Source organism: Dermacentor variabilis, chromosome 3 (assembly GCF_050947875.1).
Source record: "Dermacentor variabilis isolate Ectoservices chromosome 3, ASM5094787v1, whole genome shotgun sequence".
In the NCBI taxonomy this organism is placed as follows: Eukaryota; Metazoa; Arthropoda; class Arachnida; order Ixodida; family Ixodidae; genus Dermacentor; species Dermacentor variabilis.
This window is the reverse complement of record NC_134570.1, coordinates 43001305-43016960: the sequence shown is the minus strand read 5'-3', so window position 1 is coordinate 43016960 and position 15656 is coordinate 43001305. Positions and strand designations below refer to the sequence as shown.

The 15656-nt window shown below is 46.3% G+C and overlaps 2 non-coding genes across 2 annotated transcripts; one reads left to right on the top strand and one right to left on the bottom strand.

The window, feature by feature from the left end:
• Window positions 1-1911: 1911 nt before the first annotated feature.
• Window positions 1912-2101, bottom strand: LOC142576848 (U2 spliceosomal RNA). Its single transcript, XR_012826980.1, has one exon. It is a non-coding gene; the product is annotated as a U2 spliceosomal RNA (small nuclear RNA).
• A 10643-nt stretch (window positions 2102-12744) lies between these two features.
• Window positions 12745-12817, top strand: TRNAR-UCG (transfer RNA arginine (anticodon UCG)). Its single transcript has one exon. It is a non-coding gene; the product is annotated as a tRNA-Arg (tRNA).
• The last annotated feature ends 2839 nt before the right edge of the window (window positions 12818-15656 follow it).

Sequence of the window (15656 nt, the reverse complement as noted above, 5' to 3'; positions counted from 1 at the left end):
ATTCATCATCATCATTTATTGTCCCTTAAAGGCCCCTGTCGGGGTATTACATAAGGGGGGAGCGTGTGCAAAGGTAGAAAACAACAAAGGTCAAAAACATAACAATCAACACAGGGACATAAAAAGAAGCAAGGAACGCAATAGTTAACACGGTGCTTGCCAATATTGCCTTGAAGCCACAAGCGCCACACATGTCGGCGAAAGGTTAGGGATCTTTGTATCTTTCTTCTTTTTTCTCTCTCCTGTCTTCCGCTCTCTGTTCGACACTCTTGCGCTATTAAGCCTTACTTGTGCGATGCAGCGATGGAATCGTCGCACCATTCCATGGTCGAAAGCCTTCAAAGGCAGGCGGCATGCTTGGAGGCGGCTGGGTATCCGAGCCACGTTATAGCCTTCGTTGTTGAGGGAAGTGTTTAAGAAATTCCACTTAGCTGGACAGAACAAAGGTAATGTTGTTTGCCATCGCTTGGAGGCGAGAAAATTGTAGAGCCACGTGAAAAACTCTCGATACAGCTTTTTGTTCCTCAACACTTGCAATATAAGTGTTTTTCTGAGCGCGAAAGAAGCCCGTGAATAGAGGCAAAGTGTCTCGAGAGGCCAGTCGCGCGGAAATTTTGCGTGATCTTGCGTGCTTTTGCTGGATTAGTTCGCGCTCGGAAAACCACTTTTATGTAGCACGTGTTGAGCAACGGAAAGCTATCGGGAGATTTTCATGTCGCTCTACAATTTTCTCACTGACACTTTTCATCTCATTATATTGTTGAAGTTGATTAATCAATTAAAACTGATTGTCGAATTAGGCGGAATGAAAAAAAAAAACAGTTTGAGTTTCTGCAAGCGACGGCAAATAATATAACCTTTGTTCTATCCAGCTACGTGGCAGTTGCACATATTTAAACTCTGGCTAAAGTTAGCAGGGACACCCTGCATACGGTCAGGATCCGCAATAAAACCTTTCTTGAAAGATAGCGCGTCTCCTGTCTAGACTTATTGCGCTATGTTACATGCGTCACGATGAATAAGCAACGTGCCTGAACTTATTCCGTTCTGAAGCTGTATGCCTCTGCCCCCCAATGCATTTGTCGCGTCGGTGGACAAAAATGTGGGACGATATCGGAGGTAGCGAAATACCGAGCCGACCAGCCGCGGGTTGAAGCATGCTTGAAGCATTCAAGCCCAAATAATATGTATATTAACTAATCAAATGAATTAATCAATCAAGATTTCCATGTATGTTTCGTGTTTGTGCGTCAGGAACAATAAGTTCGGCAGCATGGTGCACTGCTGTAATACGTAAAGGCGAAAGCTCGCTGCACACTTGGTAATGCATCAAGTTATTCGACGGTAGGGGGTCAGACTTCTTGCAAGGCATAACGAGCCGCATTGTGGAAGTACACACGTGGGAAGCCGTCGTCTGCGGGCTTCGGCCTCCTCTCGGCGTTGCCGTCTCGCATTGTCGCGTTGCTGCTTTCGCAGTTCGGCTTCTTCGGCTCGTTTTCGTCTCTTAGCTGCGGATTCGCGCGCTCGTATAGCGGGGACCACGCTCGCGCCAACGACGTTTCTCTTCGACTTTGCGTCGCATCCTCCCAGCAGGGGAAAGCAGCATTTGCGGTCGAACGCCTCGCTCCCGCCGCTTCTTCGCGCCTCGTTTTTATATTGGCGAGTATCCTCGGTCGTAGCGTACTACTGTGGGGCTGTATGAAATGCTTTATTAATGGTTCGGATGTTTGTTTCGAGCTAGTCCTTTTTTGAAACGTATGCTGTTCTGTGTGTTGTATGGGTGATTTCAATAAAGCGGGGGTATGAGCCATTGCTGACTATGGCATTTCCTGTACCGCATGACTAGAAACCGCGTTTATTCAGGCATAAGTCATTGCAACTTGCCACTTAAGGATTTAGCCTTAAGAAAAGTGAGCATGGACCGATCCCGGAGATAGTGCAAAACCGTGCCGAGCCGCGATGCAGGTGAAGCAGGCTTCAAGCGCTCCGCCCCTAATAATAATAATAATAATAATAATAATGATAATAATAATAATAATAATAATAATAATAATAATAATAATAAATTATTCAAGATGCATTCTAACAAGTCGAAGGGTATACTGGAATCGTTTTTCAACAGCATATGGACTCACGAGCAGGACGCATTGCCATATGCGCAAATGAAACACATAATTGTCACATCCACTGTGTATATATCTCCAGACGCACCGTATGAAATATGGAGAAGTTCATGACAATGCACTATGCATGGGTTAGACGTAATTACACTTCTCTTGTCATCATCGTTCGAGACTTCAATGACAACATTTCAAAACAAGACAAGAAACGGTTCAGTCAGTATTCGTTAGAAGAATTTGGTTCCTAGGGCCACACCCGTACAACGCAGCCAGCTATATGTGCAACAACGGTCGTATTAGATTTAGCTTTGGCTGAGATTCTGTCTAGCGTTGTAGCCGAACCAATCAGTGTATATCACAGTAATCACAAATCTATCGTCACTACCATTACCAAATGATCGAAATGAATGCATCCACCCAGGTCTACCCTTGTCTAAACACGGGTGATGTGCTACAGCTTCGCTGGTCTTCGTCATTCAGAGAGTGAAATGGCCCCTAAAATTTTGGAGAAAGCGGGGCAGAAACAAAGTAGTTGCTCGGTTATTTCGGCTTAGCCGCACGTCGAGCAGGCCGAGGATGGAGCCAGGCCTTTGCTGCACCTCCGGGATGCCATCCAGGAGCATCTGATCCGGAGCCGCAGCAGGACTGCTTCTGCCTTGTGAGGCCGGCATCAGCAAGGGGACATGGGGGTCGACCTTTGGTGATGCACCGATCCGGTGCCGGTATTTGGTAGCATATACACTAACTAGATCTATGCCTTGCATATATACTCAAATGCCGTTACAGCGGTTTTGACTCGTACAGTGGCGTTGTCTGCTGCCTTTGCAGGACCGTCAGTCTCCTCGTTGCCCTGGACGCCGACGGGAGGGGGAGCCACTGCAGCGACACCTTCAAGCATTGCCACGTTACTGCTAAGAGAGTGTCATAAAGCTGGCAAGCGGGTTGATTTTCTTGTATCGAGCACGCCACCGGTTTGGAAGGACAATCAGTACTGAAAAGAAACCGTGGGGAATAAAAAAATGTGGGTGTCTATGCTTTTCGGAAACAAAACGCTGTTTACAATATTCTCCTATTATTTCACATATGTTCTCTAGAACAAGAAAGTAGTCATGATTAAGTAAAAAGAAGCATGGTTAACAATAAACTTGTTAGGAATACTACTTAAGCTTAACAATTATCTCAAATGCTAAAGAAAAAATTTGCCGATATTGAGCGTATAACTTAGAGCACGTGAGGAGGCTCGTTGTTATAGCTTCCAAGCAGTGGTGCAATTACTAATCGGCTCCGAAGCAGCATGTGTTGACCGAAGCTACAGTACTCAGTTCATATCTTTACGCAGTGTTTGCTTCCTGCAGCTCTTCTCCAAAGAGTTGCTAGTCTATTTAGTCTCCCAGGCGTTCCTTATGAGACAGTCCGATTTTTGCACCCTTTGCCCAATCAGGCGATCAACCAGTTCGTGCTTCTCCTCGCCGAGTGCTCATAGCAAGTTTGGCTGGCACGCTGCGATGCAATTTTCGGGGGTCGGGCACCGGGCCTTCACGAAGTGCTTGCGAAAGCACGGAAGGAGGTCTGGTTCCACCTCACCCGGGAGCGGCACCGCTTGGGCGAGAGGAAGTTTCTCGAAGTGTGGGCTCGTCCTGCCGTGATTTTTGACAAGTCAGGTGGAAAGCTATCCATTAAGTTATGATGCATGCTCCAAAGGTCGCACGACTCGGCCGTGTGCGCCAGTCGATCTACGGGGTTTTGTTTGGCTCAGTGGAACCCAGAGCTGGAACCGGTGGTGGTGCGCCCTCAAGTGGTCGCGCTGCTCCGCGGACGGCTTTGGTGGTCTCCATGATTGTATGCCTTGACCTCTTGTGCGTCAGGGCAGTCCGAGGGTCAGTCAGGCTTGTGCCAGGCCTGCAAGACCGACATGGCTGTTTGTGTGTTGAGTGCAGTCCCTCAGTTGGGCTGCACTACAACAGCCCCCTTGTCCGGGAAGGACCGTTGGCCCGAACCAAGTCCCCCCACCCAGTCAACCCGGGTTGTGGGGGAGCACCGGGGTCAATGTATCGAATGATGCTGGGTTGATGAGTACATGAAAGCTCTGGGACGCGGCGCCTCTGGTTGCCAAGTCCTCTTCCCATCTGACAACGGTGCTGTTGCATCATAACTATGCGTAACTTTTGTGCACACTGTAAATATTGAACATTTTGTACATGTGGCAATTCGTTTATGCATAGAGAAAGAAATAAAGTTAAGAGTGGACACTCCCATACACCCCCAGCGGCCCAATCGACCCTAGCGCGCCTGGCGGTTGATGAGAGCAACTGGCCTGCACTTCCTGTTTCGGTTTCGCTGGCGCGAAATTTGGATTACCCCTCGTAACCGACGTTGGGCTGTAGCGGAAGCTTGTCATTTCAGACCACTTTTCGTCACCCAAATGGCAACGCTTTTATTTGTCGCTTTGATTTAGCGATTCACTCTTTTGTCTAGTTCAATATTTGGTGTGAATTGAGGTAGTGACGCAATTTTTATTTCGGTTAAGTTGTAACAGATGGAGATAGAGGTAATCATAATTCACTACAGGTTTATTCATTGCGCTTGTCTTCTGTGTTTTGGTACAAGCGCTCATATGTATCAAAAAGACAGAGTTTCCGCAATGTTTTTATTCCAAGTCAAGATAGGCTTCTTCTGGGTTCTGCCGTTGTCAAAGCATCACGACACACAGCAGTAGCTGCCGTAGCGTGGACCACCGGACGGCATGACATCAGCACGGTCTGAAAATATCAATAAGTGCACGCTTTGTTAATTACCAAAAACATATGTACACGTCATAACTGTACCAGGAAACTGCTTTGAATGAATAGCGAACCGATGCACAATATAAAACCACCGACACATCCTGACCTCTGACCCATATAACCCGGACTTACAAGGATAAATGTTAATACCCCGTACAGGGGTGTTCAAAAGTTCCCAGGCCGCCATCCAATTTAATCCCATGGAGGGCATCGCGGCCTGTGAAGTTTTGGACACCCCTGTATGTACTCAGTATAAGGAGTACATTGGTAGGCAAAATAGCAGTTCACATAAGCGTGATAAAGATACATTCGAAACGTCCAAATACGAGGCCTTTGTTCAAATGCGCGCCACGCCACGCCTACGCGACAATACGTTGTGCAATGTCTTCGCCACGACAAAATGATAAGGAACCGAAAATTACTAGAATGCGCAGTACTTCCCAACACGGCCGCCGCAATATGTACATGCAGTAGTCATTAGTGACTTTTCCCCACCGTTACTTTTCTGTATAAACAATCCGCACGGACGCACACACCAGCGTCCGTCCGTGCGCCGTAGATACACACCTCACTAAAGTACCAAACGCAATAAGCTATGCTCGCTGTTATGTCACACGCCATTGTTTGCAAGCAATATCGTTAAAATATTCAGGAGCCCTTACTCAATAAGGGAAACGAGCAAGCAAAACTTGGCTACAGCGTGCCTAACGTCCTGCTTTCTTTATTTAGGTAGCGCCCGTCCCCGGAACGCCGTTTTCGGTCTGAATCAGCGTGGCGTCTTTTATGTTCTTTCCAGCGTTCGTCAGCCTCTAGAACAGGCCAACGAAAAGACCGTCAACCGTGACACGATCATTTAAACGCGGTTTAGGAATTCAATTTTCTCGAAACCGGAATTTTCCTGAAATGTGCAATTCATGATATTGACCTTAAGCGTTGTCCAGCAGATCGTTTTTAATCCGCCAACACGAACTATTTCAATGGAACGCCGATACCGCGGTTATCGCAAACAGCGCTGGGCAAGAACGGTTTACCCTCGCAAACCGAGGCGCAGCGTCTAGATGGCGTCTGACAAGCTGCGAGTCGCAGTGCAGTGCACAGCCGTGAACCGGTGCAAGTTAATGGCAGCTTCGCGTCGTTTGATTATTTTCACGGAACGCAACCAACAAAGATTATGCCGTTCTCGGTGGGGATAGCAAGAAAGTACAGCTAGTACAGCCCTCTTGCTACGCGTTTCTTGAGGGGGCATGCTTTTCGCATTGTTCGCGTCTAGCCGCCTCATATAGAGCCGCAAACAGCTTTCTTTAGCGAACCTCGTCGCGCTCAGAAGTCAATTACTCCAAGCTTCGCTTAAAAACGTGACTCACCTTTCTCACACACAAGAACACCGCCGCAGCCGACGTTCACGAGACGTTCCCGCTGGCACGCCGCTGGTGTCGTTGATTTCCTCTCGATTGACGAATGCTGATTGGTGTTGATGGTAGTACGAATGAAGAACAAAAAGCACGGAAGGTGTCTTCGATAAATTCTGTTCTTATGTATCAGAAACACGCCAAATTTGGGTGTATAATTATTATTTTGTAAAGCGATTGAGCAGAATTCATTACAACATTTTCTTTTTTTGCGCCTGCGTCCCCTGGCGTTTGATGAGAGCATTAGTTCGTTACGTAGCCGTGACGTAGTTCCTGAGGCCAGATTTCTCGGAGTGTGCGCTCTTAGTCTTTTTCTTTCTCTATGGTTTATGTGTGACTGTGAGTTTCTGTGGATCTATGTGGTTATAGGTTAGCGAGTGAGGACTCGGATACTACTTTGTAAACGTGCTGTGTGTGCAATGATTCGTTTTTTGCATATGTTATCCTCCTGGTGAAATTGTGCTGTTACTGTGACTCGGCGTTCGAAATCGTCTCTTGTCGAAATAAAATCTGTCGCAACAGACGGCTAAGAGTATTAGTTCAGGTACTGCGCTAAAATTTTCAAAGTGTCGCTATTTCTTTATTGGTTCTCAAAAGGCGCGCGTAAGTCCTATTTTCCGTCGTCTAAAGAGCTATTCTGTCCTTATTTCAGGCCTTCATTACACCTAAGATGGCATATCAGACTCCTTGTGGCTCTCATTTCTTCAACACGTAAGGCAAGATATTCAGGATGTTCAAGAGTACGATTTACCCTTATTAGTAAGGAGGTACTCAGCACAGTGTGCATTTTGCGACTGTGTGTCGTACGTTTGTCAGGTTGTGCAGCCATCATTACGGGTTACTAGGTTAGCGCTGTCCCTTCTTCGTTCCTTCTTCTGGTCGGGCAGTACAGAACTGGTCTGTCGCGCGGCGCTTGGGCAACCATGCTCTCGCGGTGGGCTCGCGTTCCCCTCCGTGTCTTTTCGCTGCCGGCAGCTTGCTGTGGGATTTCTGCTACGCCTGTTGCAGCGTGAACTCGCCTGCGATTTCCGTGGCAAAAAAAAAAAAAGAAGTCGTTACACGCTACCAGGCTACCAAGCGTACGGCCGCGGAATGTTATCGCCACATACAGCACGTATGTCCAGATGTAGACGTTCTCGAAAACAATCCTGTAGATACAATGTCAGCGTTACTGCTTCCTGTAGTTCCGCCAGCGCGCCGCGCATGCATGTGTCGTGGGGTGCGCTAACGGCGTGCTTTCTGCCTGGCCACCCACGCGACCTTATGTGGCATCCGGGGTGACAAGTGCTCCCAACGCAGGACAGGCTATAGGGCGGTGGGGCGTAGTCCCATCTTCGCTGTGTCACAATGGCCCCTTCAAGAATCAAATAAACATGTGCTGCGGAAGTGCGTCCTTGCTAGGGTATCTTTAAAAGCCGTGCATGCTGGTTTCCGTTGCCTTGGAGTTAACCGCTTTATCACATCTGGTCAGTGCTCACGTGACCGCTTTGAGCGAATTTTCATTGCGGCGGGGGCTTTTTATCTGTGCGTAACCGGTGCGATGCAGTTGCCGCGGGGCATCGTCATCGAGCTCTGTTTCCACTTCAGGAGAGGATCTACTTTGAGTTACTGTCGCTTCTCTCAGAGGAGTTCTTTCAACAGTGGTCAGGCCGTTTCCAGTCAGTGGCTGACGGACGCGTATGTCTTAATTTTCTACAAGCCTAGTTCGATCTTGTAGCCAGGCCATCAAAAGTACTCACTGAATATACATGTGTGTAGGTGCCCCTGATTTCTGTGTGCTGTCGTATGCATGATCATCTTTGTATATGCACATCTCATGACATCGCTACAAAACTACGTAAAGTCACAGCATCATTGTACATAACAGTAGTGTACACTGTACATATTCAACATCATTTTGTGTAATGTGACAACTATTTTATGTGTAACTGTGCGTCTCCGTGGATTTCTGTGCTTATATGTTAGTGAGTGTGGACTCGGACACTTGTTTGAAAACGTGCCATGTATACAATGTATCGTTCTTTGTATATGCTATCGTCCTGGTTGAGTTGTGCCGCCATTATGACTCGGTGTTCGTATCGTCTTTTGTCCAAATAGACTTTTTCTGAAAATCGTATAGCGTGCATGTAATTCCGACGAATACGGCCAAGTAGAAAGCTTCGAAAGCAAAACAAAACAAAACAAAATGCATCGCCCCTTCCACTTCGTGAAGGTGGTCGTACAGCGAAGATGTGTTTGTTACACCGTGTTACACCATGCAAGTCAAATTTCGCAAGTAATCTGTATTGTAAATCTTTCGTTTCTCTATTCGTTCTCCTAATTTTCTATTTACGTGATTCGCGTGGTAAGTATGCTCTAGGAGTGATTTGTTACGGTTTTCCCAGTGTTATTTCTTTTCTTTTTTGGCGCGTGAGCTTTCTGCCTGTGTTTTGCCGTACTTTTTTTTCGCGTGGAAGTTGCTCAAATCCATTTTTGTGCGCGAGGTTTTGAGAGGACGGTTTTGGCGTGAAAAGAAAACCATCTGTATTTTATTTTATTCATTTTCTGTGTATGGTTGTATTGGCTTGGTCTTGTGTCGTCTCTTCCACCGCTTGATCTTGAGTTGGCGTCTCTTGTGTCTGCACTGCTCGGTGTGCCTCCTCCGCCTGCACGGCATTGTCTGGAGACGTTGAATCCTGTGTTGCTTGCTCTTGAGTTGACGGCAGATGACGGGGTTTACATTCCACGATCACAGCCTTGCGCTTCAAAATTAAATATCTCCGTCACGTAAAACAATGAATGGCGCATACGCCTTTAAGAAATGCCTCATGAACCCGTAAACGCGACCTCCCGATTAGGAGTAAAGAAGAGGAGGGAAATTCTACGCCGGAATGACTAGCGGGAACGGAGCCAGCTGTGGAAGAAAACGACGACAACGAACGGGGGAGGAGTGGCACCATAGGCGTATCTTGCTGGCGGGGGGGGGGGGAGGGGGCTAGAGGTCGCTGGCCCCCCCCCTCCACTTCTATAAGTCGGGGGATAAAGTATCTCATTTGCCACCACACTTTTGAAAGCGGGCACTTTCGCATGCTCGCTCGAAAGGTGAACAAAACTACAGCTGAAGCTAAAAATAACCACGTGAGTAATGTTTTCCTTCACTGCACATCCCCTGCTTGGACAGCGAGGATTGTCTCTTGTGCCTTCTCGGTATGCCCTGTAGCGGACGACGCGCGGGATTGGCCGTACACAGTCGCGTGGCGGAGAACGCTTGACGCTGGGCAGTTCCCGTCCCAAGAAATGTCAGCTTGCGCAATCTGCATCGTGTCCAGCTTTTCGGGCCCGCTGTTTCCGTACTCGCTGTTTCCGTACATTCAACCTGCGGGTGAGGGGGAAGTCCCGATAAAGCATTACAATCAGCCGAGCCCAACGACTGGCTCGCCTTATAAGGCGTGGAAATGTTGGTTTATCAAATACCGGAACTATTTAATCTCTGTCTAGAGATAGCCTGCGTTGCGTTGCAGTCTCAGCATATTAGCACTGTTAAGGTGTTTATTTGACGGGACTAGGAGCAGCACAGCGGCGACAGTCTAGATAGAGCACGGACTCCGAGCGCGAGCGGCTTTCACGAGCAAAGGCGCTGGAGAGGGCGACCCACTGTACCGTTGCACTGCTTCTCTACAATTACCCCCGGTAACGAAAAGGGGGCCACCTGGCGGCCTAACAGCTTGTCGCTATGAGTGGGCCATAGTAGGTGTTGAGGCCGTCGACGCTGACAATGTCTCGTCCGCGACGGCGCATAGAATGTACGCAACGACAACACGAGCCGTACACACTGCTATGGGGTGAATACGCTGGGCGCTGGCTTTACATCAACAGTCTAATCAAACCTCTTACATGCATGACTGTCCAATTTCATCGCGTAATCACGAGTTATCGTAGATGCGCTGTTGAAAATGACCTTGGTCGAACGTGCAGAGCCATTTCAATACCAATAGAACATTGACTTGAAATTTTTCTAAAGGAATCTGTCACTTCTAATTTTGACGATTTCATTGCTGAGGCTGCTTGTTTAATAACAGCTACAGAATTACTTCTTTCCCGGTGGGAGAAAAAAAACAGCAGATATTCTGTATTTTGAAAGACGAGGGCCGCCTTTTGGTGGCGTGTACTTAGAATTCGCACTGTGTAGGTTGCTTATGTGCTCTGAAAACAATTACTGGCGCTCGCTTTCTCCCAATTGTTATGCGTTATATACGGGATTTAGTTGTTTTCTCCCGGTACCTTCGCTAAAATATGTGGGGCACGGTGTTTATATTTATTCGAAGGACGAATCAATGTTTTGAATGACCAGCGATATATGTTTATTCTGTGTAGGTTCATTACGGCCTTTGTAGAAAGATACTCATTGAAGCGTCCCAGGGTGTCTTACTGCCGCTAATCTAAATGTTTACAAGACGCCTAAAACAACAGCACAGGAGACGGTTGACATCGAATTTTCAACGCAATGCGTTCCGGAAATTTCACTTTCCTGCTTTCAACGGAACTGTTGCACATAATTATTAAATCCCCATTTTTCCATGTGTTATCGTGCATCATACGAGATTCGTAGTTTGTCACTTCGGTGTCCACGGTGAGCTAAAAAAAGGCATTTTGTTTATCCCGGGCGAAAATTATGGGCACGGTGTGACCAATGTGTAGGCATTTCTCAGTATAATACATATACAAGTGCTCCGTAGCGTTATTAGTCCGTCTTACGAGTGGTGTAAAACTTGGACGGCTGCGCTGACATAATTACAACTACAACTGAGGCAATATTTTTACGAACATGAGGGGAACAATCGGCCGAGTTCCTGTGCGACCGTTTATGCGTGTTGATCATATGCAGCCTTAAAAAAGATTGTAAGCAAACGTTCGAAAATATTATGCTGCTGCTATTAGCTAGAAGTTTCCCAAGAGAACTCCGCGTTTCACATACTTTATATTTTGAAGAAATAGGCAGCATTTTAAGCGTTAACGTTTCTGGCTTATTTATAACCGTTAACATTAACTATTGGACCCTTTTCTTTTTATTTTACTTTTTGATGCGTGATATATTAGTTTAGCCTGGTACCCTTACTAAAATAAAAGATCCAGATTCGTTTTGTTTTGTGACTGCAAGGACAAGTTAATGAGTACAGGTCAATGGGTACAGTTATTGGGGACAGGTTAATAAATGGGCTTTCGCAATAAATTACGCGTTAAAGCTCTCTACAGTGTTATGGGCTTGCCTAACGAGCAGGAGCCGCTAAGGCAAAATTTAGCGAGAAATGGTGGTACGTTTTGGAAACAATCCGCACGATGTATGGCTGGATCAAACACAGCCTTTGTAAAAAAAATTCTTATTCAAGAGTTAGAGTGTGTGATATGGCTGCTATCACCTTTGCTATCAGCTATCAGCTAAGAAACTGCCTCTGCATATAGCTGAAATCAAAATGTTTCAATCATCTCTGAACACGAAGTTTGAGACTTTGGATGCTCGTGTATTTTCTCTGTTGTCACCCTCGAAGTCTATTAGTGGTGCACAGGCTGCTAATGACAACCTACACACTCAAATCCAGCAAATAAAAACGCTATCTGAACTTCCTGGTGCAGAAACGATAATTTAGGAAACAGGTCGAGTAGAGACAACTTTATTTTACATAGCCTCAGCGAGGGCCCTAACGAGAATTATGAGGAACTTTCTCACAACATAGCTGAGTGGTTCCAAGACGCTCTTAAGATGCTAGGGCCATTTGCTAGGGCCATTTGGGGGAGAAGCATTTGGGGGAGAAGCAGAACGTAGGGTAAAATGTAGGAACAAGAAGGGCGCGTAAGACAGCTTTTTTTTTTTCAGCCATAGTGAGGGTTTTTTCAAAAAAAAGAAATCAAGTGGGACAACTTGTTCGTAAAAATTGCAGTGGTAGTTTACACTGTCGTGGCGAATGTAAACCAGGTTATCTTGGGAAAGGCTTGTACAGGGCTCCTCGAAAACCCTGTGGCTGGCCCGACGACAGCGACGACGTGTTGATTCCTGTGTAAGCATGAGCTCCGAAATCGAACGGTCACAATCTTGGAGGCCATGGTGACAGATATCGGAGGAAACATATCAGGACCATATTGGAGTGCCCTTTTACGTTCGTCTCCTCGATCATCGGACACATTTGTAGACATTAGAGTGTTTTACATTTGGGGACGCAAGCGGCTTGCGTACGCAGGAACTAGGGCCAACGGTACTGCGCATGCGCAGATCCCTACGTCTGGCTCCACGCATACGCAGTACCGGCGACCCTAGTTCTTGCGCACGCAAGCCGCTTCCGTAACCTAATCTAATACCATATATTTTTGCCATGAAAAAGTAAGAAGAAAAAAGAAAAAAAGAAACGTAGAGGGCGAAACGACTAGCGGCCTCTGCGTGTTCGTGACGTGGTAGCGCATGTCCGCGTGGCCTAATGGATAAGGCGTCTGACTTCGGATCAGAAGATTGCAGGTTCGAGTCCTGTCGCGGACGCGTGTCTTCAGACTTTTTTTTTTCTGCGCGGAATGAGTGGCCGTCGAAGCCACGGTAGCCACGACTCATTGCCATCGCACGCTCAGTGATCGACAAATGACCTTCCACTTTATCTGCATCAGTTTTGAACTTCTGCTCATCCGTCCGTCAGTGCATTTCTTTTTTACTCTGAAAAGGAGCGAGTGCTGATTGAAATGTGCTGCTGAGGAAAAAGGAAGCTTGAAAATGGCGCAGCTGTAATACAGCCAACTAGTTCCAAATTTAGCTACATGTCCGTGCGCGTGCTTATAGTGGATGCGTGTGAGCACATACTGCGAACATGCGGCCACACGTGATCGGTGCGTAAACATCCGTAAAGTGAAACGCGCAGTTCTAAAAGACGCTCATTGAAGAGCGCACGCAAGTACAGATAAAGAGAGCGAGACGGGAAGTATAAAGACTCATAAAATCGCACTTCTGCCGCGCGACCGGACACAGGACGTATATGCAGAGAGCGTAAACGAGAACGAAATAGTTTTAGTGCAGCGATTCAGTGGCGTACATAGATGCATGAAAAACGTAAAATGTTCCGCATAGCGAATGAATGGCAAATGCCAAATTCTGTTCAGCTATGCTATCAGCTATCAGCTAAGAAACTGCCTCTGGATATAGCTGAACTCAAAATGTTTCAATCATCATTGAACACGAAGTTTGAGACTTTGGATGCTCGTGTATCTTCTCTGGAGTCGCCCTCGAAGTCTATTAGTGGTGCGCAGGCTGCTAATGACAACCTACACACTCAAATCCAGCAATTAAAAACGCTATCTCAACTTCCTCGTGCAGAAACGATAATTTAGGAAACAGGTCGAGTAGAGACAACTTTATTTTACATAGTCTCAGCGAGGGCCCTAACGAGAATTATGAGGAACTTTCTCACAACATAGCTAAGTGGTTCCAGGACGCTCTTAAGATTGCATGTCCCCGTATGGAAAGGTGTCATAGACTCGGCAATATCTTCAGGGGCCGGTCACGTGCCGTTATTGTGAAGCTCCTTGATTTTCAGGATAAGGTGCTGCTGCTGAGGTTCGCAATATTCGCAAGAAGCTCTTGGAAGCGTCCTCCTAGCATAGGTATAGTGGCTCATCTGTGGAACGTTGATTTGGTAATGTCCTTATTGACAGCGTACGATACGATTGGGATACCACATCCAATGCTCTCGCCTGATCACCTGCTAGCTCAACTAAACCAGCCGAAACACATGCTAGGGCCAAATCTCCTTGACCTGACGATACTGGCAATAAACTTTCCATTTTAAACATTAGTGCAAGAAGCCTTGTCAGCAATTTCCTTAAATTTCTTTCCTTTGTCTCGTCTTACTCGCCACATTTTATCGGTTTTACTTAGACGTGGTTACATGATGGTGTGCATGATCCTGAAGTAACCCTCCCTGGCTTCAAAGTAGTCCGGGGAAACATGAAATTCTGGAGAGGAGGCGGTGTTGCTCTAACTCTTCAATCTCACCTCCACTTTTCTACACTCCCTGCCCGGCCTGATGCTGAGCCTTTGTGGTGTAAAGTCCAACTTGAAGATACGTCTTTGGTTACAAGGGTCGTTGACCGTCCGCCTGGTTCTAATGTTGAGTATTTACACAACCCAAGTGAATTCTTGCATAGTTATGATACTTCATGCAACGCTATCTGCATGGGCGAGTTTAACGCTCCTGGTGCTGATTGGTCTTCTATGAAAGTGAGCGGACGCGAAGTAGCTATCGGGCGGGAGTTGGTCGAGATTTCATTGTCCTGTGGCCTGCACCAGAAGATTAAGGATTTCACTCGGCAAACTTTAGTCCTTGATCTTGTTTTTCTTACTGCTTTTTAATGACGGTTATGAATGCGATGTTATTGATCGAACATTTGAGCACAATACTGTGGTAATTCCATTTTCAGGCATCGTCCTTAAATGTCACCATATCTCCTGCACATTTCCTGGCTTTAAGCGCTCTGATAATTTGCCAGTAAGAGACGCTTCATGCGAATCTTTTGATGTGTTTGAAATAATAAGTGCGGCTAGTGATACTAATACCTTGACAAGTTTCTTCGAAAATCTTGTCAGTAAGTTTATCGACCTTTGCATTTCCTTAAAAACAAAGAAAATAAACACTGAAATTCCTTGGATGACTAAGGTCCTTTTCTATTTATCCCGTTGTGTGGCCAGATTACGTCGATCAAAACGCTGTGGCGACTCAACAAACCTCATGCAGTTCCATAGCGCTAAAAAGGACTTTGTTCTAATATAGTTGGTGCAAAAGAATTTTACAACAAGGTAACCTTGCCGAAATGAATGAAGGCTAACCCCCCAAGTTTTGGAAAGCTATCCTACCGCCTGGGTCATCCTCGGACACGTTGATAATTATCAATGTTCTGATACACAGACAATAGCTTCTTCTTTTAACACCTACTCCCACTCTTTCTCTACGACTGATAATTCGGTGACCCCTGCTTTTGATTCCCTACACTCGACGATGTATCACTGTATCCTGAGGGTATACTTAACTTAATCCTAAAGTTAGACACCAAGAAGTCGTATGGTCCTGACCGTCCCCCGACGTGTTTTCTCGTTCGATACTCTTTTTGGTGCAGCACTTAGATAATCATTATCTTTAGAATTCTCTTTCTAAAGACCTTTCTTTAGCCACCTTTCTTCCCTCATGGAAACTTGCCTCAATTGTCCCCTTATTTAAGTAGCTAACGTTCAATTGTTATCTAACTATAGGCCCATCTCCTTAACAGCACATGCAAGTTATTTACTCAAACACAATATTTGTAAATATAGTATGGAAGTTTTTGAAACTAACAGAATT